The sequence below is a fragment of the Schistocerca piceifrons genome, chromosome 9 (assembly GCF_021461385.2).
Source record: "Schistocerca piceifrons isolate TAMUIC-IGC-003096 chromosome 9, iqSchPice1.1, whole genome shotgun sequence".
Lineage (NCBI taxonomy): Eukaryota > Metazoa > Arthropoda > Insecta > Orthoptera > Acrididae > Schistocerca > Schistocerca piceifrons.
In genome coordinates this window covers 199,063,065-199,087,392 of record NC_060146.1, presented here as the reverse complement: position 1 = coordinate 199,087,392, position 24,328 = coordinate 199,063,065, and positions in this window count along the sequence as shown.

Sequence of the window (24,328 nt, the reverse complement as noted above, 5' to 3'; positions counted from 1 at the left end):
CAGTGATCCCACAATATATGAAGTTTTTCATGTCCCTTACATACCCTACCAGACCTGGTAAGACCACTAAATTTGAATAACACTAATGCACTCGCGTGACCATTTTATCTGTCATATGCAGTTGAAACTCTGATCATTACGTACCCACAGATGTCATGTATATGTACAAATTTACATGATCAGTTAGTGCACTTCATATTGGAAACAAAGTTAACACATTTCTCTTTTATCGAGAATCATTTATTTGCTATTACTAGTCTACATTTTTATATCCTCTCTTACTCTACTATTCTGCCACCCCAAAAGCAAAACTTATCAACTACCTTTTACTTCCAAACTTGCCAGCATCACTGGATTTAGTTCGATTATATTCCATTTCCCTTGTTATACTTTTATTCAGTCATCAATTTATTCATTCCCAGTATTAACTGGGTGCTGAATTTCAGACATATCGGATTGAGGTTTGGCATTTATCCACTGAGCCACTAATGTTCACTTTTTACTTCTTTAAAAGACAGTATTCATCCTGTTTAACCAATTTCCCAACTCATTTGCTATCTGAGACTGAGTCACGATGCCATCTGTACATCTTAAGTCTTTTGTTTCTTCACCCTGAACTTTAATTTCTATTTTCCAAATTTTTTTCTTTGTGCCCTGTACTAATTGCTGAAATAACAAGCGGGTAAACTGCAACTCTATCCCCTACCTTTCTCAACCATTGCCTCCCTCTGATGTCCATTTCTGACAACTGTAGTCTGCTCACAAGTTGTAGATAATCTTTTGTTCCCTGTATTTTATCCCTGATACCGTCAGAATCTCAAACAGAGTCTTCAAGTCTACATTGTCAAAAGCTTTCTGTAAATATACAAATGCTGTAACTGTAGGTTTGCCTTTAAGTAGTCTAAGTTCTAAGATAAATCATGGGGTCAATATGAACTTGCTTGTTCCTAAATTTCTCTAGAACCCAAACTGATCTTTTGTGAGGTTGGATTATACCAGTTTTTCTGTTCTTCCATAAATATTTTTTTTAACTATGACTTGTTAAACAAGTGGTTTATAAGTAATTTGGTAGATGAAAAAATCTACTCACCAAGCAGTGGCAGGAGAACATACATATGAAAGAGGTACTAAAATTTGTATGTCGCGTCACTTGGTGAGTAGATTTTTTGTTTATCCAACTACTCACATTTCCAAAAATTGATTTCTTCATTGACATAAACTAATGATTTGTTAATTCTCGCATGCGTGAAGAACTGCCTCTTTATAATTGGAATTATAACATTCTTCTTGAAGGCTGGGGTATTATACCTGTGTTAAATACCCAGCATGTGAAGTAGGACTGTTTTGTTGTGGTAGATTCTCCCAATGATCCCAGTCGTTCTGAGAGAATGATGACTACTCCAAGGGTGTTTTCTTAAGTTATGTCATTCAGTGCTCTGCCAAATTCTCCTCACAGTTCTTATGATGGGGATGGGTGTGAGTGAGTGGTTCTCTGGTGGAGTTGGAGAAGAGGTACAGAGTGCTTTGGCAGGCAGTTGTTGGCAAAGAAATTTATTAATTGTCTAGTAAGGAGGTGTAGGAACTGTTTGCACATTTGTGGTTGGAGTCAGATAGTGGGTGATGAACTCCAGGGCAGGATGGTCTGACATAGGTGTGCCAGAGGCAGTACTTCTTATTGATATGGTTCTGGTATGACTGTGCTAGCAGCCAGTGGTTGGCAAAACAATTTATTAATTCTCTAATAAGAAGTGTAGGAACAGCGTGCACATGTGTGATGGGAGTCAGGTGGTGGGTGAAGAACCCCAGGCCAGGACAGTCTGACACAGATATGCCAGGTCAGTACTTTTTGTTCACACGGTTCTGGTATGATTGTGCTCCCAACGATGAGGCTGGCCGGCAGCACCTCAGCTCCCGTGGTTGTGGGCAAAGGAGCCTAATTCAGCACAGCTGGCAGATGGTTTTGTTGCCTGGGGTCAAACCCAAATTGGTGTCTGAAGAGTAGAGGTTAGTGTTGGTGGACTCCAATGACTCGGGTCTGGGAGGCCCTCAGTTCATAAACTGGACCATGAGATGGCCACTGGACTTCGGCAGTCAGTCATGTAGAGATGGTAACAGAATGTTGGCAGCCAAATGGTGAAGGCCGTCCAGCAGTGGTCTTCAGTTTGTACCCTGCTGCATTGATGATAGCAATGTCAGTGGAGCATTGATGACCTCACAGTGGAGACCAACACACTTCATGCACCAATCTGTAGCCCAACTATGCTGATGGCTGCCTCCCCTCACCTGAGGCCATATGTATGGCCAAAAGATGTCTCTTAATGCAGAAGACTAGAACTACCGTATATTTCAGTGCTGCTGAAACTTCCTTAAGTTTGGTCATTGGCCAGAGAACTGTGTCACTATTGAAGGAAGTTCCAGTATGGCAAAATACTGCACCAGCTGGCTGCAGTTCATACCCTGAATACAGCACCACCTTCCTGTCTTAGCCCTTACTATTAAACAATGTTATGTCACCCAAATCATTTTCATGCACCTCCTCTTCCCTTTCCATAATTTTGCCTCGAAATTTCTTTCTTTATACAGTTGTTTTACATTTTGCTTTGATCTTGCAACTTTCTTCCCTTTTGTTATTACTGGCTCGTCATCTGATCTCTTCACATTCATACAGATACTTCCCTTTCTCCTAAAGCTTTCTTTACTTTTCATGTAAATGCGTCAATGTTTGCGGCAGTTGTATATGCTTCTCTTCTAGCCATTCCTGTGTTTGCATTTTTTGTCAGTTTCATTTGTATTTCCATCTCCATTTATTCTATTTTTATAATTTTTTCTTTCATCAGTTATATTTAGTATTTTCAGCATTATCCGTATACTTCATGGGCCTTGTCTTTTTGCCCAGTTTTTCCTACACCGCTAGGACAATTTGAGCTCTTGTCTCTAGATTTACATTTACTCCATCTGACAAAAAGTATCTGAACACTCGTATGTAATGTAGAATTGACAAAGACACATCACAAGAGGCAGACTGACAAGCATGAAAGCAGGTGCTGTATATTGTGTTGTCAGTAGAGAACCAGTATCAGCAGAATGGTTCAGTAAGGAGAGTTCAGTAACTTCGAATGTAAACTAGTCACTGAATGCCTCCTGAGTAACAGATTTGTTTTGTCCCTTCTAAAAATTTCAAAGTTGATGGTTGTTGATATGATTGTGAAGTGGAAACGTGTAGGAACAACCACACTTAAACCAAGATCAGCCAGATCTGGTGTACTGCTAGACACAGACCAGGAGTGTTGCAGAGGATACCAGTAAAAACAAAAAAGAAAGGTACAGAATCAGCAGAAGAAATCACCCATAAGATCCATACTGTTACCAGTAGTCCAGCCAGTACAATGACTGTATGTAGGGAGGTAAAAAGAATGGGGTAAAATGGTCTAGCATCTCCTCATAAGCCACACATTTCTGTAGAGAAAGCTAAGCAATCCTTGAGGTGGTGTAAAAAGTGACACCTATGGATAGTCGATGACTGGGAAAGAGTGATCTGAGGTGGCAAATCACCCTATACCTTATGGCAATCTGATGGAGTGGTTTGGGTTTGATGATTGCCTGGAGAATGGTACCTGCCACTGTGTGTAGTGCCAACAGTGATGAACAGAGGAAGGTGTTTTTTGGGTGCAGAATATGGTCCCCTTATTGCATCACTGCTGATGGTTTTGTGTATCAGTATGACAGTGGACCCTGTCACAAGGCAGCAACTGTGAAGGAATTGTTTGTGGAAATAACATCCTTGAAATGGACAGGTCTGTTCAGAGTCTCAACTTGAACCCAATGGAACACCTTCAGGATGAGTTAGAACATCAACTTCACTCCAGATCCCAGTATCCAACTCTGGTTTTGAGAAAGAATGGGCTGTCAGTCATCCACAGACATTCAGATATGTTACTGAAAGCATCCCAACTAGAATTCAAGCCATCATGAAGGCGAAGGGTGGATCCACCACATATTAATGTCTAATAATATGTGTCTGAACACATTTGATAAGATAGTGTATACTCTGCAAGCCACCTGACAGTGTGCAACGGAGGGTACGTCTGCTACCACTGTCTGATTCCCCTACCCCTATTCCATTAGAGAATGGTGCATGAAAAGAATGTCACTAAACCACTGTATGAGCTTTATTTTCTGTGATTTTTCTGCTTTACCTGTAATGCCCATGCACTGACTAAACTATCAAGTGATGCAATACACTGTTCCTCATTGGACCTTCTCTCCCTCTTCTCTTAATCCTACCTGAGAAGAGTTTGACTTTTAGGCAATGTTTGAAGACCATTTGAATGAGTGTTTTGTAAACTTTTCTTTTGTAATGAGCTACATGTGTGTAAGATTCTTCAACTGTATCCCAACCTAGCATCGGATTTTTCTGCAGTTAATTTTATTTGGTTATTCACTTTAGGTCACTCCAAATGATTCATTTCAGATTAGTCTCACACTCAGGAAGCATGTGCAAGGGAAACAGATGTGGGAATGCTGCATCACTGCTTTTGACAAGATGCTAGTTGACGCGGTTTGACGTGGCCTTCATCTGACCTGTTATGAAATGTCAGATGTGTATCTTATACATGTAGAGTACTGTGACGAGAGCATGTACATTGTAGTATTGAGTTTGTGGTGTTATATAAGACAGAAAGGGAAGGATGAAATCTGGAGCTGGCAAACGGCCCATTCTTCACAAACAGCATGAAATGGGCCGCTGAGCTTAATGTCCCCGTCCGATGGATGTATCACCGTCGAGTGTTGTGTGTCCTCACTTCCAGAGACACTGTGAGAAGGTTTGGAATTTAATCCAGGACATTGACAGTGTGTGACTTTGCACCACCACCTCTTCTGCCCTTGTCAGCCAAATACTGAAAATTTTATCCAGGACCAGCACCACCACAAAAGCATGTGTTAGTGACTTTTTTTTTTTATAATTTGTGGTGGATTGGGAATCAGACCCATATTTCCCCGCAGTCCGGACCCGCGGGACTGCAGGTTCGAATCCTGCCTCGGGCATGGATGTGTGTGATGTCCTTAGGTTAGTTAGGTTTAAGTAGTTCTAAGTTCTAGGGGACTGATGACCACAGAAATTGAGTCCCATAGTGCTCAGAGCCATTTGCACCATTTGAACCATATTTCCCAGCTATCACGAGTGGTCGCCTTACCCAACTTTATTTTTATTTTTACAAAAAGGAATGTACAGGGTGGAGGGTACATCTGGTACCACTAACTGAGACCCCCTTCCCTGTTCCAGTTGCAAATGTACCTGTGAGAAGAATGGTTGTCAGTAAGCCTCTGTATTATGTGGGGAAGTTGGAAAATAAGTTTCCCCTGTCGACTGTGTTCAGAGTTGTGTGTGAAAGGAAAAAAAGAGAATGGGACATTAAAGATAAGACATATCTTTATTTTTCTACATAATTTCCAAGTACATTGAGACGTTTGTCATACCGCTTTATAAGCTTTAAAAAGCCTTCCAGGGAAAAATCAGGGCGTTGCATACGGAAGAAGCGTTGAACGGCCTGTTTGACGTCAGCACTGCTGCCAAAGCACCTTCCGCCGAGAGTCTTCTTCAAAGTAGGAAACAGATGGAAGTCACTTGGTGCAAGATCCGGACTGTAAGGCGGAAGGTGTAGGCGCTCCCAACCAAAAGTTGCAATATGTTTTGCATTGCTGTCGGCGTGTGTGGTCTCGCATTGTCATCCAACAGCAGAACGCCAGATCTGAGAAGGCCAGGCCGTTTTTTCCAAATCACCTCTTTCAATTTTGACAGAGTGGCACAGTACCGTGCAGCATTGATGGTTTCATCCTCCAGGAAGTCCAGCAGCAAAACTCCTTTGGCGTCCCAGAAAACGGTGATTATCACTTTACCTGCAGACTGAGTACTTTTGAACTTCTGATGATGACGGATGTTTCCACTCCATGGATGTGGCCTTCAATTCGAGCGTGTAATGGTGGACCCACGTTTCATCCCCCATCACAATTTCAATCAGAAGGTCACTGCCAGATTCACGGTAATCCACGAGCTGTTCCAGGCTGAATGCCATGCATTGTTCCTGTATTGAAGAATGTCGTGGATGTTCTTGTGAACTCGCTCATGTCTGATTCCAAGTTCTGCCGCTACTCCATCGATGGTGATACACCGGTTCGCTTTAATCGTGTCATCCACCTTCCTGACATTTGCATCTGTAGTGGCCATGCGTGTCTGTCCAGGTCTCGGTATGTCCTGCACCTGCTGACGTCCATCACTGAATTGCGTGGCACCATCTCCGCACCATTTGCCTCTAAATCACAAGTGACGCATACACCTCAACAAGGCGGTTATGGAACTTCCTGGCAGATTAAAACTGTGTGCCGGACCGAGACTCGAAGTCGGGACCTTTGCCTTTCGCGAAAGGCAAAGGTCCCGAGTTCGAGTCTCGGTCCGGCACACAGTTTTAATCTGAACTCGGGACCTTTGCCTTTCGTGAAAGGCAAAGGTCCCGAGTTCGAGTCTCGGTCCAGCACACAGTTTTAATCTGCCAGGAAGTTTCATATCAGCACACACTCCGCTGCAAAGTGAAAATCTCATTCAAGGTGGTTATGAATTTCTGTGCCTGATACTCCATGTGCCCATTCATGGTGGATAACAGCTCTCACTTCCGCCTTTTACCATGACTCCAAAACGCACCTTCTCTCCATAGCTCCGGGAAAAGACTGAGCGGCTGGCCTCCGCTTTGTGCAGGCACTGCGACAGCGCCATCAGCTTGATTGCGGTCGATCTTTACCCAATGGTGTATCGGTGTCTGGCACGTGCCGTGTCGTCTTTCGCCCATATCACACAACTCTGCCCACAGTCGACAGGGGAAACTTATTTTCCAACTCGCCCCCGTACCTCTAACTTCTCGAATTTTCTCATCGTGCTCATTTTGGAGAGGAAATAATATGTCGTCGGACTTCTCCCCTGAAAATATTCTCTCTAAATTTCAAGAGTAAACCTCTCAGTGATGCTCTCTTGTAGCTTCTGCCACTGGAGTTTATTGAGCATCTCTGTAATACTTTCGCGTCGAGTAAACTACCCCGTGACGAAACGCGCCGCTCTCCATTGGATTTTCGCTACTTCTTTCGTAAGTCTCACCTCATACGGATCCCAGATTGATGAAAACTACTCACGAATAGGCGCCTTGTAAGCCACTTCATTCGTGGATAGCTTGCATAGTCTGCAGACAGTCTCTCGGAGCCTCCAACATTGTGTACTACATATTCTGGAGGCTAATGCCTTGTCTATGCAACTACTCTCTTCGGTCATCGGCTGTTTGTTTCATTTCTGTGTAACTGTCACATCCTATCCTCTTCTCGATGTCTTCTAAATGCTTCATCCCAGTACTTCAAGAATGTTAATGATGAAAATATTGTATATGATGACATTTCCAACAAATTTTCTCTTATCTTTTCCATTTCCCTTTATAATCATTAACTTTCCTTAAGATTTCCAAACTGTTTTTCTTTTTTTCACGTATTCCTCAAATTGACTTTACATCTGTTGACTTTGTTCCCTTAAGAACTATTTCTCGAGTTCAGTCTGCAAGAAAGACCTGAATTCAATCTCAAATATAATACGATACGCTATACATATTTTGTTCTCTAAACTACGGTGTTGAATGCCTTCCTGAAGTCAAGGAACGTGGCATCAACCTGTGTGCCTTTTTCTAGGACGCTCTGGATCTCATGGAAGAACAGACTGAGCTGAGTTTCGCAAAATCTCTGTTTACGAAATGTACGTTCGTTTTTAAACAGGAGATTCATCAGTATAAAACTTGTTCCACAATTCTACAACAGACTGACGTCAGCGATATAGGTCCATAATGACGAGGTCCATCAGACGTCCGCCAAACCCGCTGGGCAGATCAGGTAATAGGATTGTGGAAAGGGCCAAGGGTTGAAGTCAGTTTCTGCTTCTAATTGTCATTTATTGTAATTTAGCAACTCTTTCATGGCTGAAGACCTCGAACAAGAAATTTTAACAAGATAAAAATCCAATTCAGATAGCAATAAAATAATTAAAAAACACACACACAAGGTGCAGTACAAAATTTCAAAATATATTACCATAATCTTTAAAGGCAGAAGGCTGCAGTATTTAAGCTTGAAAGATAAATTTAAAAATTAATTTTGCAAAATTTTAAGAAACAAACAATAACCATAAACCTAAAATTTAAAATAGCTGACAACAGATAATTAAACGCCAGTGGCACTCAGAAGGCCTCCAGAGAAGACAACCTGCCCTCGTTCACTTAGGCGAGACAGGTGGTGAGCCCAGCTATACTTGATCCGTCGGAACCCAACCATGGGGCAGCCACAGACCGATCGACACAGCAACTTGCTTCCCGTCAATCAGTACATGACAGCCCCACCCGGCAATGTAACAAACGTGATAACTCACAGTGGGCTACATATTAGCTGTCAAAATTACACACCATGTTGGACAACGACAACAGGTGAGGAAAGGACGCTGCCTGAAATTACGTTAGTAGCCAGGGCAGATAACCGGGACACTAACGGCCACTAGACGGAAAATTCCGCTGGTACACTGGAATTTGAAACACGGTAATAGTTAACTTCGCTCAAAAGAACACTGCCTGAATTTACGTCAGTACCCAGGGCAGGTAACCAGAACACTAACGGCCACAAAACAGAAAATTCCACTGGTGCATTCAAATCGTAGTCGACCACTGCACTGCGTGGCGGCTAAATCTCAGCGGTAGAACCACGCGGTGTTTCTCACTAGAAAACCTCCCCAACAGCAAACCACCGAAGCGAACCACCCCAACATGAATAGACGTGGCTTGGGTAGTTGAAACCACTACTCAACTTTTAGGTCCTGGGTCGGCGAACCACGAAGCTCGTAGCGATCGGACAGACAACCACTGGGAAGACATAGCAGCCGAGCAAAGATACTACGAGAGGGGATATATCGGTACTCCCTGCTAGCGCTGCTCACGGCGAGGCAAAAGCAGCAACTCAGTGACAGTACTAATTTACTGGGTGATCAAAAAGTCAGTACAAATTTGAAAACTTAATAAACCACGGGACAATGTAGATAGAGAGGTATAAATTGACCCACATGCTTGGAATGACATAGGGTTTTATTAGAACAATAACAACAAAAAAAACAAAGTTCACAAAATGTCCGACAGATGGCGCTGGACAGAAAAACGTCAGTGACTGCACATGACAATCGTGTATAAAAGGAGCTGTAATGAGAGAGAGAATCAGATGCGCCAGCAGTCGCAGCATGTTGACGTTACCTGAAAAGGCGCTTTTAGTGAAGCTGTATTATCAGAATGGGGAATGTGCTAGTTCAGCGTTACGATCCTATCGCCATAGGAAGGGGATTCGAACGGGTAAAGGTCCGTTGACAAATGCAGCTGTGGCGAGAATGATTTCGAAGTTCGAAGCCACGGGTTGTTTAGACGATAGATCCCGCAGTGGCCGATCGAGCACAAGGCGTAATGCTGCTGAGACAGTTCAGAAAGAATTGGAGACTGTAGCGGGTTCGTCTATGCACGGGGAAGTCAGCGCTCGTGCAGTCGCACGTCGCAGCGGCATTCCATACACTACTATTTTGTTGGCACTGAGGTGTACCCTCCGATGCTATCCGTACAAAATCCATTGGCATCATGAACTGTCACCTGGCGATTTAGTGAAGCGGAGGGCATTTGCGGTGTGGGCGTATCAAAAGATGGCGGAAGATGACGATTGGTTGAGTAATGTGCTGTGGACCGACGAAGCTCATTTCACGCTCCGAGGGTCTGTCAGCGCCCACAACTGCAGGATTTGGGTTACCTAAAATCCTAGAACTGTCGTGGAAACTCCATCTGCACGACGAGAAACTCACGGTATGGGTTGGATTTACCACGTCTACCGTTATCGGGCCTTTTTTCTTCGAGGAAATGCGTGATTCTGGTTTCACAACAGCTACCGTGACGGGTGAGAGGTACGCCGATATGTTACAGAATCGCATCATCCCCAGCCTGGCTGATAAGCGCCTGCTGGAGCGTACGATGTTTATGCAGAATGGCGCTCCACCCCATATTGCTAGACGCGTGAAAGATCTCTTGCGCGCGTCGTTTGTTGATGATCGTGTGCTCAGCCGTCACTTTCGTCATGCTTGGCCTCCCAGGTCCCCAGACCTCAGTCCGTGCGATTATTGGCTTTGGGGTTACCTGAAGTCGCAAGTGTATCGTGATCGACCCACATCTCTAGGGATGCTGAGAGACAACATCCGACGCCAATGCCTCACCATCTCTGGACATGCTGTACAGTGCTGTTCACAACATTATTCCTCGACTACAGCTATTGTTGAGGAATGATGGTGGACATATTGAGCATTTCCTGTAAAGAACATCATCTTTGCCGGCCGCGGTGGTCTAGCGGTTCTAGGCGCGCAGTCCGGAACCGCGCGACTGCTACAGTCGCAGGTTCGAATCCTGCCTTGGGCATGGATGTGTGTGATGTCCTTAGGTTAGTTAGGTTTAAGTAGTTCTAAGTTCTAGGGGACTGATGACCATAGATGTTAAGTCCCACAGTGCTCAGAGCCATTTGAACCATTTGAACATCATCTTTGCTTTGCCTTACTTTGTTATGCTAATTATTGCTATTCTGATAAGGTGAAGCGCCATCTGTTGGGCATTTTTGAACTTTTGTATTTTTTTGGTTCTAATAAAACCCCATGTCATTCCAAGCATGTGTGTCAATTTGTACCTCTCTAGCTACATTATCCCGTGGTTTATTAAGTTTTTCAAATTTATACTGACTTTTCGATCACCCGGTAAATTAACGCAGTGAGGTGGAAGTACATTAAAAACAGGGTGTAAAATAGATGATGGCGGGAACACGAGCGATGCACGGCTCAGTACAGTCACGTTAATGTGATCACCTGTCAATAACCTGAATAACTTTTGGTGCGTGGACTGCTGCGCGACGTGCAGCAACAGAGACAGTGAGGTTCCGGAAGGTACCGAGAGTGGTGTCGAGCCGTGACAACTCCAGTGCTGTGTGCAGCTGCGCTGGGTTTCCCAGTTTATAATCCACTGTGTGTACAGTCCGAACGAGGTGGTCCCACAGATTCTCGACTGGGCTCTAATCCAGGGAGTTTGGTGGCCACAGGAGCACGGTGAACTCATCCTTGTGCTCTTAGAACCACACACGTAACCTGTGAGCTGTGTAACTCACTAATTGTCCTGTTGGTAGGGGCCATCATGGCGAGGAAAAACAAACTTCATGTAGGGGTGGACATGGCCCCTAACAACAGATACATGCTTGTGTTGATCCATTGTGTGTTCCAGAATGACGAGATCTTCCTGGGAAGAGAGAAGTTGCTATCCATGCATCAGTACGGCTTTAGAAAGCATCGCTCCTGCGAAACGTATCTCGCCCTTTTTTCACATGATATCTGTTGTGGATTGGCAAGACAACCAACCCACTATGAGAGGAAGCCGAAAGGCACGCGTTTTAGCTCACGCAGGCTGGCGTGAGGTCTGGAACAGGTCAAGGAAGGACGTAGCTGTGGAATACTTAACTTTAATACATAAATGGTGAACATCGCTCTTGACGGTACATGTTTTACAGCATCAATAGTAACTGGTAATGGCGCCTTGCTAGGTCGTAGCAAATGACGTAGCTGAAGGCTATGCTAAACTATCGTCTCGGCAAATGAGAGCGTAATTTGTCAGTGAGCCATCGCTAGCAAAGTCGGCCGTACAACTGGGGCGAGTGCTAGGAAGTCTCTCTAGACCTGCCGTGTGGCGGCGCTCGGTCTGCAATCACTGATGGTGGCGACACGCGGGTCCGACGTATACTAACGGACCGCAGCCGATTTAAAGGCTACCACCTAGCAAGTGTGGTGTCTGGCGGTGACACCACAATATCTTGCGAACCATGGATGAAGGGTATCAGACGGATGTCATATTCCTTGACTTCCGGGAAGCATTTGACTCATTGCCCCACTGCAGACTCCTAACTAAGGTACGAGCACATGGAATTGGTTCCCAATTATGTGAGTGGCTCGAAGACCTCTTAAGTAATAGAACCCAGTACATTGTCCTCGATGGTGAGTGTTCATCGGAGGTGAGGGTATCATCTGGAGTGCCCCAGGGAAGTGTGGTAGGTCCGCTGTTGTTTTCTATCTACGTGATCTTTTGGATAGGGTGGATAGCAATGTGCGGCTGTTTGCTGATGATGCTGTGGTTTACGGGAAGGTGTCGTCGTTGAGTGACTTGGACAGGATTTGTGATTGGTGTAAAGAATGGCAGCTAACTCTAAATATAGATAAATGTAAATTAATGCAGATGAATAGGAAAAAGTATCCGGTAATGTTTGAATACTCCATTAGTACTGTAACGCTTGACACAGTCACGTCGATTAAATATTTGGGCGTAACACTGCAGAGCGATATGAAGTGGGACAAGCATGTAATGAAGGCGGATAGTCGTCTTTGGTTCATTGGTAGAATTTTGGGAAGATGTGGTTCTTCTGTAAAGGAGACCGCTTATAAAACACCAATACGACCTATTCTTGAGTACCGCTCGAACGTTTGGGATCCCTATCAGGTCAGATTGACGGAGAACATGGAAGCAATTCAGAGGCGGGCTGCTAGATTTGTTACTGGTAGGTTTGATCATCACGCGGGTGTTACGGAATGCTTCAGGAACTCGGGTGGAAGTCTCTAGAGGAAAGAAGGCGTTCTTTTCGTGAATCGCTACTGAGGAAATTTAGAGAACCAGCATTTGAGGCTGACTGCAGTAGAATTTTACTGCCGCCAACTTACATTTCGCGGAAAGACCACAAAGATAAGATAAGAGAGATTAGGGCTCGTACAGAGGCATATAGGCATTCATTTTTCCCTCGTTCTGTTTGGGATTGGAACAGGGAGAGAAGATGCTAGTTGTGGTACGAGGTACCCTCCTCCACGCACCGTATGGTGGATTGCGGAGTTTGTATGTAGATGCAGATGTAGATGGAATGACGATTGTTACAAAGTGTTCGCTTTCAGGCGTTTCACACCAGCGGGCGTCTGTCTGCTGCAGCGTATAACGTGATTCTTCTGAAAAGTCTGTCTGTCGCCAGTTCGAGGACGTCCAATTGTGGTTCTGGAGTGCAAATTCCATCCTTCGTCACCGGTGAACAGCAGTCAGGATGGCTGCGAGAACAAGGTGTTGCTGTGGAGGACCGTACGCGGCAACTGTCACTGAATGGTAGTTGAGGAGACAATGTTGCTAGTCCCTCGGTTCATCTGGGTGGTCAGTACCTCAACAGTTGTACGTCTATTCACTTGTGCACTTCTCCGCAGTAGTTGTTCATTCCTGTCACATGTGGCCTGTGGTGGCCTCAGTGCCAGTTTTGGATAGCACACTTTTGTCGTGTACGCGGTATTCTGTAACCACGGTGCCATGCAAACAGTTTACAAACTCCAGTTTCGGAAATGCTTCCACCCTCGGTCTGAAACCAATTATCAAGCTCTTTTGGACGCCAGATAAATTGCTCCTTTTCCGCACTACAACAATGACTGCACTGTTTTCAGCATGCCTGCGACACGCCTTATGTGCCCCCTACCCCTTTCTCATCCGCCAGTACTGCCACCTGCCATTTGTGAGTGGTTATTGCACGTTGACGTTTGACATAGACAGTGATCACATTAATGCGAGTGGACAGTGCACGTGCGTCTGCATCTTTCCCTCATCGAAGTTTGTGCTCACTGCTGCCAGTGCTACACTTAGCACCATGAATGCGAACATGGGTCTGTAGACTATGGCTGTCCCATCGTGTGAATGAGTTGTTTCCACCTTCGTTCAGGAAGTCACCCTTCCTGTTATTTTTTGCCAGTGGCTAATCTTTTTCTTTGTGTCTTGCCTTATTCAGTTTCCTAGATTTTGTCGCATCTACCTGTAACTGACGAAAAAAGTCGGGTTTGTTTTTTAGCAGCAGATACGGTTATCGTCCGGAATGTTTTCCAGGGGCTACCAGGAGGCAAGTCCATCCACGTGGAAAACACCTACAACTACACGGATATTCCACAAGCCACCGTATAGTGCTTGGCGGAGTGTACCCTGTACGACTACTAGCCATTTCCTCCCCTGTTCCACTCACCAATGGAGCGAGGGGAAAGCTACTGTCTATATGCCTCCTTACAAGCCCCAATTTCCTTACGCACAATGTACACACATCAATAAAAGTTCTGCATCACCTTGGTTCGGAGAGTTACGGAACCTGTATAGAAAACTGGAATAGAGATCAACATAAACATCATTTCCACCCTTTTTATTGCTCATTACAATCACACATCACATGTTGTAACACCATACAGCGAGACCTTCAGAGGTGGTGGTCCAGATTGCTGTACACACCGATACCTCTAATACCCAGTAGCACATACTCTTGCATCGACGCACGCTTGCATTCATCGTGGCATACTATCCACAAGTTCGTCAAGGCACTGTTGGTCCAGATTGTTCCACTCCTCAATGGCGAGTCGGTGTAGACCCTTCAGAGTGGTTGGTGGGTCACGTCGTCCATAAGCAGCCCTTTCCAATCTGTCCCAGGCATCTTTGATAGGGTTCATGTCTGGAGAACGTGCTGGCCACTCTAGTCGAGCGATGTCGTTATCCTGAAGGAGGTTGTTGTGACTTGGCAAGACAGCCAAGCCACTATGAGAGGAAGCCAAAGGGCACGCGTTAAGCTCACGCAGGCTGGCGTGAGGTCTGGAACAGGTCAAGTAATGGAGACTAGCAAATAAAGTGCGTAGCTGCTTGAATACTTAACTTTAATCCATAATTGGTGAACATCGGTCTGACGGTACATGCATCACAAGATAAATAGCAAATGATGATGGCGTCTTGCTAGGTCGTAGCAAATGACGTAGCTGAAGGCTATGCTAACTATCGTCTCGGCAAATGAGAGCGTAATTTGTCAGTGAACCATCGCTAGCAAAGTCGGCTGTACAACTGGGGCGAGTGCTAGGAAGTCTCTCTAGACCTGCCGTGTGGCGGCGCTCGGTCTGCAATCACTGATAGTGGTGACACGCGGGTCCGACGTATACTACCGGACCGCGGCCGATTTAAAGGCTACCACCTAGCAAGTGTGGTGTCTGGCGGTGACACCACAGAGGTCATCCACAAGATGTGCACGATGGGGGCGCGAATTGTCGTCCATGAAGACGAATGCCTTCGCCAATATGCTGCCAATATGGTTGCACTATTGGTCGGAAGATGGCATTCACGTATCGTACAGCCTAATGGCGCCTTCCATGACCACCAAAGGCGTACATCGGCCCCGCATAATGCCACACCAAAACAGCAGGGAACCTCCACCTTGCAGCACTCACTGGACAGTGTGTCTAAAGCATTCAACCTGACCGGGCTGCCTCCAAACACGTCTCCGACGGTTGTCTGCTTGAAGACATATGCGACACTCATTGGTGAAGAGAACGTGATGCCAATCCTGAGCGGTTCATTAAGCATGTTGCTGGGCCCATTTCTACTGAGCTGCATGGTGTCGTGGTTGAAAAGATAGACATCGCCATGGACGTCGAGAGTAACGTTGCACATCATGCACCCTATTTCACGCAGTTTGAGTCGTAACACGACGTCCTGTGGCTGCACGAAAAGCATTATTCATCACGGTGGCGTTGCTGTCGGAGTTCCTCCGAGCCATAGTCCGTAGGTAGCGGTCATCCGCTGCAGTAGGAGCCCATAGCCTGCCTGAGCGAGGCACCTCATGGACAGTTCCTGTCTCTCTGTATTTCCATCATGACCGAACAACATTGCTTTGGTTCACTCCGAGACGCCTGGACACTTCCCTTGTTGAGAGCCCTTCCTGGTACAAAGTAACAATGCAGAAGCGATCGAACCGCGGTATTGACTGTCTAGGCATGGTCGAACTACAGAGAAAACGAGCCGTGTACCTCCTTCCAGATGGAATGATTGGAACTGATAGGCTGACGAACCCCCTCCGTGAAATATGCGCTGGTCATGCATGGTTGTTTAAACCTTTGGGGTGGCTTAGTGACATTTCTGAACATTCAAAGGGACTGTGTCTGTGATACAATATGCACAACCAACGTCTCGCAATAAACTCTACATTCGCCTTCGCTACAGCCCTTATTACGTGCTCATTACATTTCATACCACTTTGCGACATTACACCTGTATACAGGGTGATTCAAAAAGAATACCACAACTTTAAAAATGTGTATTTAATGAAAGAAACATAATATAACCTTCTGTTATACATCATTACAAAGAGTATTTAAAAAGGTTTTTTTTCACTCAAAAACAAGTTCAGAGCTGTTCAATATGGCCCCCTCCAGACACTCGAGCAATATCAACCAGATACTCCAACTCGTTCCACACTCTCTGTAGCATATCAGGCGTAACAGTTTGGATAGCTGCTGTTATTTCTCGTTTCAAATCATCAATGGTGGCTGGGAGAGGTGGCCGAAACACCATATCCTTAACATACCCCCATAAGAAAAAATCGCAGGGGGTAAGATCAGGGCTTCTTGGAGGCCAGTGATGAAGTGCTCTGCCACGGGCTGCCTGGCGGCCGATCCATCGCCTCGGGTAGTTGACGTTCAGGTAGTTACGGACAGATAAGTGCCAATGTGGTGGCGCTCCATCCTGCTGAAATATGAATTGTTGTGCTTCTTGTTCGAGCTGAGGGAACAGCCAATTCTCTAACATCTCCAGATACTGTAGTCCAGTTACAGTAGCACCTTCGAAGAAAGGTGACGCTGACGCCTAGTCAACAGCGCCTCAAGCGAACAAATGTACAACTAAATGAAACTTTATAGCTCCCTTAATTCGCCGACAGATAGTGCTTAGGTCTGCCTTTTGTCGTTGCAGAGTTTTAAATTCCTAAAGTTGTGGTATTCTTTTTGAATCACCCTGTATTTAATCAACTTTATCACATAGCACACCGCTAATATTGCATTAGAACACTGCAGAATTGTTTTTTTATCTGTACTGATTTTAATTTTTATGCGTTTAGAGCAGTCTGCCATTCATCTCACCGTACAGAAATTTAGTGTCATCCTGTATTCTTCTCCAGTGACTCACCGTCCATACTTCCCTCTGTACTCCAGTGTCGCAAGCAAATAGTAGCAGTCTGCTGCTCGTCAGGTAATTTATGTATATAGATACTAACAGCACTCCTATCGCACTTCCCTCTGGCATTCCTGACGAAATCCTTGCCTCTCATTAACACTCGCCATCCGGGAAAACGTACTGGGTCATTTTATTTAAGAAGTCCTCAAGCTACTCACATATTTGCGAAACTATCCCGTATGCTAGGACCTTTGTCTGCAGTGGGGCTCCGTATCATACTATTTCCGAAAATCTAGGAGCATGCAATCTGGCTACTGCTCTTCTTGCTTGCGAGAAAGGGGCAAGCAGAGTTTCGTAGGAGCAATGCTTTTACAAGTAAATCCGTGTTGATTTGTTGACAGCTATTCTGCCTCAAACTTAGAATATGCCTAAGAATTATGTAGCAAACCGATGTTAAGAATATGGAATTGTAATTGAGCAAGTCCTTTCTTATAATTATGTACGATTCACCTACACTTTTTCCGGGTTGCTTGGGACTGTGTGAGACATTCGCGATAAAAGCAGGTTATTGATTGGCGACTTCATGGAGTGCTGTGAGCACAATGACCATATATGTAAAATTAAACGGAAGGTCAGCGTTGGGCGTAATATTGATGGTTTATTGATAGCAAAATCGATTTTCAGTCACATAGTGATAATCTTCAGTGCTGTGGTGTACAAATTAAACTCATAGACAGTGGTATCAAGTTATCAGTAACCAAAACTGAGAAGCGATCACAATAACTCAATAAATCATCAATATTACGGCCAACGCTGACCTTCCTTTTAATTACAAAGCAGGTTAATTAAGGGGCCACTGCCCTAGAATCCTCTCTGTATAAACGGATTTGAATTCCATGTGGAATTGGCGACTTACTCGTTTCCAATTTTTTCATCTGCTTCTCAGCTCGTCGTTGGTCAAACGATGGTATGTCTGCGCGATCCTCTTGTGTGAACAGTTTCTTAAATGCAAAATTTAAAACTTTAGCTTTCCCTTTGTTGTATTCTATTCCCACACCAGGCTGGCCGATGAGTGACTGGACTTCATAAGTAAAAGAATCCAGCACTTTGCCCTCGACGACGAATGTTCATCAGTGACAACGGTATCGCCAGGAATACATCATGGAAGTGTGATAGGACCGCTATTACACTGAAGAGTCGAAGAAACTGGCACACCTGCCTAATATCGTGTAGGGTCCCCGCAAGTACGCACAAGTGCCGCAGCAAGGTATGGCATGGCCTCGACTAATGTCTGAAGTAGTGCTGGAGGGAACTGAGACCATGAATCCTGCAGGCCCGTCCATAAATCCGTAAGAGTACGAGGGGGTGGAGATCTCTCCTGAACAGCACGTTGCGAGGCATCCCAGATGTGCTGAATAATGTTCATTTCTGGGGAGTCGGGTGGCCAGCGGAAGTGTTTAATCTCGAAAGAGTGTTCCTGGAGCCACTTTGTAGCAATTCTCGACGTGTGGGATGTCGCATTCTCCTGCTGGAATTGCCCATCAGAATGCACAATGGACATTAATGGATGCATGTGTTCAGACAGGATGCTTATATATGTGTCACTTGTCAGAGTCGTGTCTAGACGTATCACGGGTCCCATATCACTCCAATTGCACAAGCCCCACACCATTACAGAGATTCCACCGCCTTAATCAATCCCCTGCTGGATGCAGGGTCCATACCAATACACGTCCATCCGCTCGATACGATTTGAAACGAGACTCTTACGACCAGGCAACATGTTTCCAGTCATGAACAGTCCAACATCGATATTGATGGGCACAGGCGAGGCGTAAAGCTTTGTGTTGTGCAGTTATCAAGGGTCCGCGAGTGGGCCTTCGCCTCAAAAAGCCCATATCGATGATGTTTCGTTTAATGGTTCGCACGCTGACATTTGTTGAAGACGCAGCACTGAAATCTGCAGCAGTTTGCGAAAGTGTTGCACTTCTGTCACGTTGAAGGATTCTATTTAGTCGTCGTTGTTCGCATTCTTGCAGGTTCTTTTTCTGACCGTAGCGACGTACGAGATTTGATGGTTTACCGGATTCTTGATATTCACGGTACACTCGTGAAATGGTCGTACGGGAAAATCCCCACTTCATCGCCACCTCGGAGATGCTGTGTCCCATCGCTCGTGCGCCGACAGTTACATCACCTTCATACTCACCTAAATCGTGATAATCTGCCATTGTAGCAGCAATAACCGATCTAATAACTGCGCCAGACACTTGTCTTATACAGGCGTTGCCGACGGCAGCGCCGTATTCTGCCTGTTTACGTATATCTGTATTTCAATAGGCTTGCGTATACCAGTTTCTTTGGCGTTTTAGTGTATATCCTATATACGAAAATAGCTGGTCGACAAGGCGGGCACCAATATGCGCTTGCTTAATGATGATGCTGTGGTGTACGGGAAGGAGTCGAAGTTGATTAACTGTAGGATGATACAAGATGACTTAGACACAATTTCCAGTTGATGTAATGAATGGCAACTGGCTCTAAACGTACAAAAAAATGTAAGTTAATGTGGGTGAGTAGGAAATACATATTATATATATTTTTGATACAAAATTAGTAGTGTTCTACTTGACAGTCACGTCTTTTAGATACACTAAATGACCAAAAGTGTACGGACATCTGGCTGAAAATGACTTACAAATACGTGGCGTCCTCCATCGGTAACGCTGGAATTCAGAATGGTGTTGGCCCACCCTTAGCCTTGATGACAGCTTCCACTCTCGCAGTCATACGTCCAGTCAGGCGCTGGAAGGTATCTTGATGAATGGCAGCCCATTCTTCACAGAGTGTTGGACTGAGGAGAGGTACCAATGTCGGTCGGTGATGCCTGGCACGAAGTCGGCGTTCCAAAACATCCCAAGGGTGTTCTGTAGGATTCACGTCAAGACTATGTGCAGGCCAGTCCATTACAGGCATGTTATTGCCGTGTAACCACTCTGCCACAGACCGTGCATTGTGAACAGGTGCTCTATCGTGTAGAAAGATGCTATTGCTATCCCTGAATTGCTCTTCAACAGTCGTAAGCAAGAAGGTGCTTAAAACAATAATGTAGGCCTGTGCTGTGATAGTGGCACGCAAAACAAGGGATGCAAGCCCCGTCCGTGAAAAACACGACCACCCCACAACCCCACCGCCTCCGAATTTTACTGTTGGCACTAAACACGCTGGCAGATGACGTTCACCGGGTATTCGCCACACCCACACCCTGCCATCGGATCGCCACATTGTGTACCGTGATTCGGCACTCCACACAACGTTTTTCCACTGTTCAATCGTCATTCATGAGGGTCAATCATTGACGCTCCATACACCAAGCGAGGAATCGTTTGGCATTTATCGACGTGATTTGTGGATTATGAGCACCAGTAGTTACAAAATGTATGTTCTGGGAGACTATGAGAATTTTATAAAAAATAACAAAATCGCTTGTTATCACTCACTATTATCTTATTTTTCACAAAATTGTCCTAATCTCCTAGAACATACATTTTGTAACCACTATCCCTTTTTATCTAATAATAATATAATATTATATAATATAGTAATAACTATAATAAAAAATCATTTATTCTATATACATTTCCAATAGGTGAATGTAATGTAAATAAATATATTAACTAATTAACTATTATTTTAAAAAACAAGTTTTAAAAAAGACTTTTTACAACTTCTTCTTAGTACCAAAAATTATCCTATTTTCGAATTTTGTGAAAAAATGTTTTTTAAAATTATTTTAAAAAATGATTTTTAAAAAAGACATCTTTTACAACGTTTTATTAGACCCAAAAATTGTCCTATTTATGACTTCTGTGAAAAACGTGTTTTTTAAAATTATTTTCAAAACAATTTCTAAAAAAGCATTTTTTATACCTTTTCTTAGCCCCAAATAAGCCCTATTTTTGACTTTTGTGAAAAACATGTTTTTTAAAATTATATTAAAGAATAAGTAAATAAAATTATTTACTTTCCACTTTAACAGCCATAAGATTATTATGAATTGTTGTTTGTAAATGATTTTTGAAGAAAGATTTATTTACAGTTCTACCACATTTACTAGTAACAATTAATTAAAATGCATTAGTTAACAAAAGTAAATATTAGTAAATTTTAAATGGACAACAATAAGAAAAATAAAAAATGAATTAGTTAAAAAAGGTAAATTGTATTGCTAATGTAAGTAAAATGCATTAGTTAACAAAAGTAAAATTTAGTAAATTATAAATAGACAACAAAAAATGGACAACAATAAGAAAATAAAAAATGAATTAGTTAACAAAGTTAAATTGTATTGTTAATGTAAGTAAAATGTATTAGTTAACAGAAGCAAATTTTAGTAAAATGTAAATGGACAAACAAAAATGAACAACACTAAGAAAATAAAAAATGAATCAGTTAACAAAGGTAAATCGTATTGTTAAAGTAAGTTAAATGCATTAGTTAACAAAAGTAAATTTTAGTAAATTATAAATGGACAACAAAAAATGGACAATAATAAAAATAAAAAATGAATCTGTTAACAAAGGTAAATCGTATTGTTAAAGTAAGTTAAATGCATTAGTTAAGAAAAGTAAATTTTAGTAAATTATAAATGGACAACAAAAAATGGACAACTACAAGAAAATAAAAAATTAATTAGTGAACAAAGGTAAATTGTATTCTTAATCTAAGTTAAATTGCATTAGTTAACAAAGGCAAATTGTATTAAGAATGTAAGCTAAAATCCATTAGTTAACAAAAGTAAATTTTGGTAAATTATAAATGGACAACAAAAAATGGACAACAACAAGAAAAATAAAAAATGAATTAGTTGACAAACATAAATTGTATTGGCGAAGAGTTCTCGGGCTTCCAGCCGGGTGGCGGTATCTTCAAACTGCGAAGTTTTGACAAGTGACATACTCATCATCTTCTGGCAAAGTGCTGAGACTTTGCGGATGCCGGTCCCTTTATACCTGCGGTGTGCCCCCCACCACCTGGCCGTGGCAGGCTGGGTCCAGAGGAGCCGGCGGGCGAGGTGGAGGGGGAAGCGGGTGTGCCGTTCGTGTCTCCGTCAGAGCATTCTGATCGCGTCTCGTGAGCTGGATGGTTCTTGTTGCGTTCCTGGCGTATTGCGGCTAATGCTGGATTCCAGGCTGCACTCAGTTGATAGCCTTCGTCCCTGTTCACAAGCTGCCACCATACGGCGCAACGCCAGTCAGTACTGATCATCTTGGTACATAGGGCACACGTCATTTGTGACAAAGAAAGCCTCTCAGACGAATTACACCACCTAAGATAGGTATATCGGAAAAACGGGTACAGTGAAACACAGATTGGCAGTGCCTTCAAGAGGAGACAGGCTGACAAATTTCAGGAAGAGGAAGAGGAAGTTAAGAAGAGACTCGTCTTTCTTCCATATTAGGGGCCCACATCAGCCAAAATCGGGAGGCTATTAAGAAAATCTAACGTAAATACCGTCTTCCGACCACCGCCGAAGACGAAAGAGCCGCTGGGCTCAGCTAAAGACCCACTCAAACTAAACACACCTGGTATATACAACATTGCCTGCGAATGTGGTGTGCAGTACATTTGTCAAATGCAGCGCTGCATCTCCAAAAGGTGCGAGGAACACATCAGGCATGTTCGACTTGGACAGATAGAGAAATCTGCTATAGCTGAACATAGCATCAAGGAAAACCACACCTTTGACTTCGAAAGCACCAGGGTGCTGTGCCGAGCCGGGAGCTATTGGGATAGCGTCATTAAAGAATCAATAAAATACAGGTCCACGAGAATCTTGTGAACAGGGACGAAGGCTATCAACTGAGCGCGGCCTGGAATCCAGCATTAGCCGCAATACACCAGGAATGCAACAAGAACCGTCCAGCTCACGAGACGCGATCAGAATGCTCTGACGGAGACACGAACGGCGTACCCGCTTCCCTCTCCACCTCGCCCGCCGGCTCCTCTGGACCCAGCCTCCCGCGGCCAGGTGGTGGGGGGCACACCGCAGGTATAAAGGGACCGGCATTCCCAAAGTCTCGGCACTTCGCCAGAGGATGATGAGTATGTCACTCGTCAAAACGTCACAGTTTGAAGACACCGCCACCCGGCTGGAAGCCCGAGAACTCTTCGCCAGCTGTATACGCCGGGAAAGCATACATTCACATAAATTGTATTGGTAATATAAGTAAAATGTATTAGTTAACAGAAGTATAATTAAGTAAATTATAAATGGACAACAAAAAATGGACAACAATAAGAAAATAAAAATGAATTAGTTAACAAAGGTAAATTGTACTGTTAATGTAAGTAAAATGTATTAGTTAACAGAAGTAAATTTTAGTAAATTATAAATGGACAACAAAAATAGACAACATAAGAAAATCGAAATTGAATTAGTTAACAGAGGTAAATTGTGTTGTTAATGTAAGTTAATTTACATTACTTAACAAAAGTAAATTTTAGTAAATTATAAATGGACAACAAAAAATGAACAATAATAAAAATAAAAAATGAATTAGTTAACAAAGGTAAATTGAATTGTTAATGTAAGTTAAATTGCATTAGTTAACAAAAGTAAAATTTTGGAAATTATAAATGGACAACAAAAATTGAACAACAATAAGAAAAGTAAAAAATGAATCAGTTAACAAAGGTAAATTGTATTGTTAATGTAAGTAAAATGCATAATTTAACAAAAGTACATTTTAGTAAATTATAAATGGATAACAAAAATGGACAACAATAAGAAAATAAAAAATGAATGAGTTAACAAAGGTAAATTGTATTGTTAATGTAAGTAAAATGCAATAGTTAACAAAAGTAAATTATAATAAAAACTTAATGGACAACAAAAAATGGCCAGTATTAAGAAAATAAATGAATTAGTTAACAAAAGTACATCGTTTTAAATAATTTTGCATTGTGAACATAAGTAAATTATATTAAAATATATTAGTTAACAAAGTAATTTTTATTAAAAATTAAATGGACAACAAAAAAGGGACAACACTATTATTTTTTATTTGCATTAAATAGAGAACATAGAGCATAAGAAATGTGCTAAATGCCGTATAGTTAAAGACATTACAGAATATGGAACAAAGTTTGATAAATCAAGATCGATTTGTAAGAGGTGTATAAATAATGATCGACTTAATAGATATTATTCAAACAAA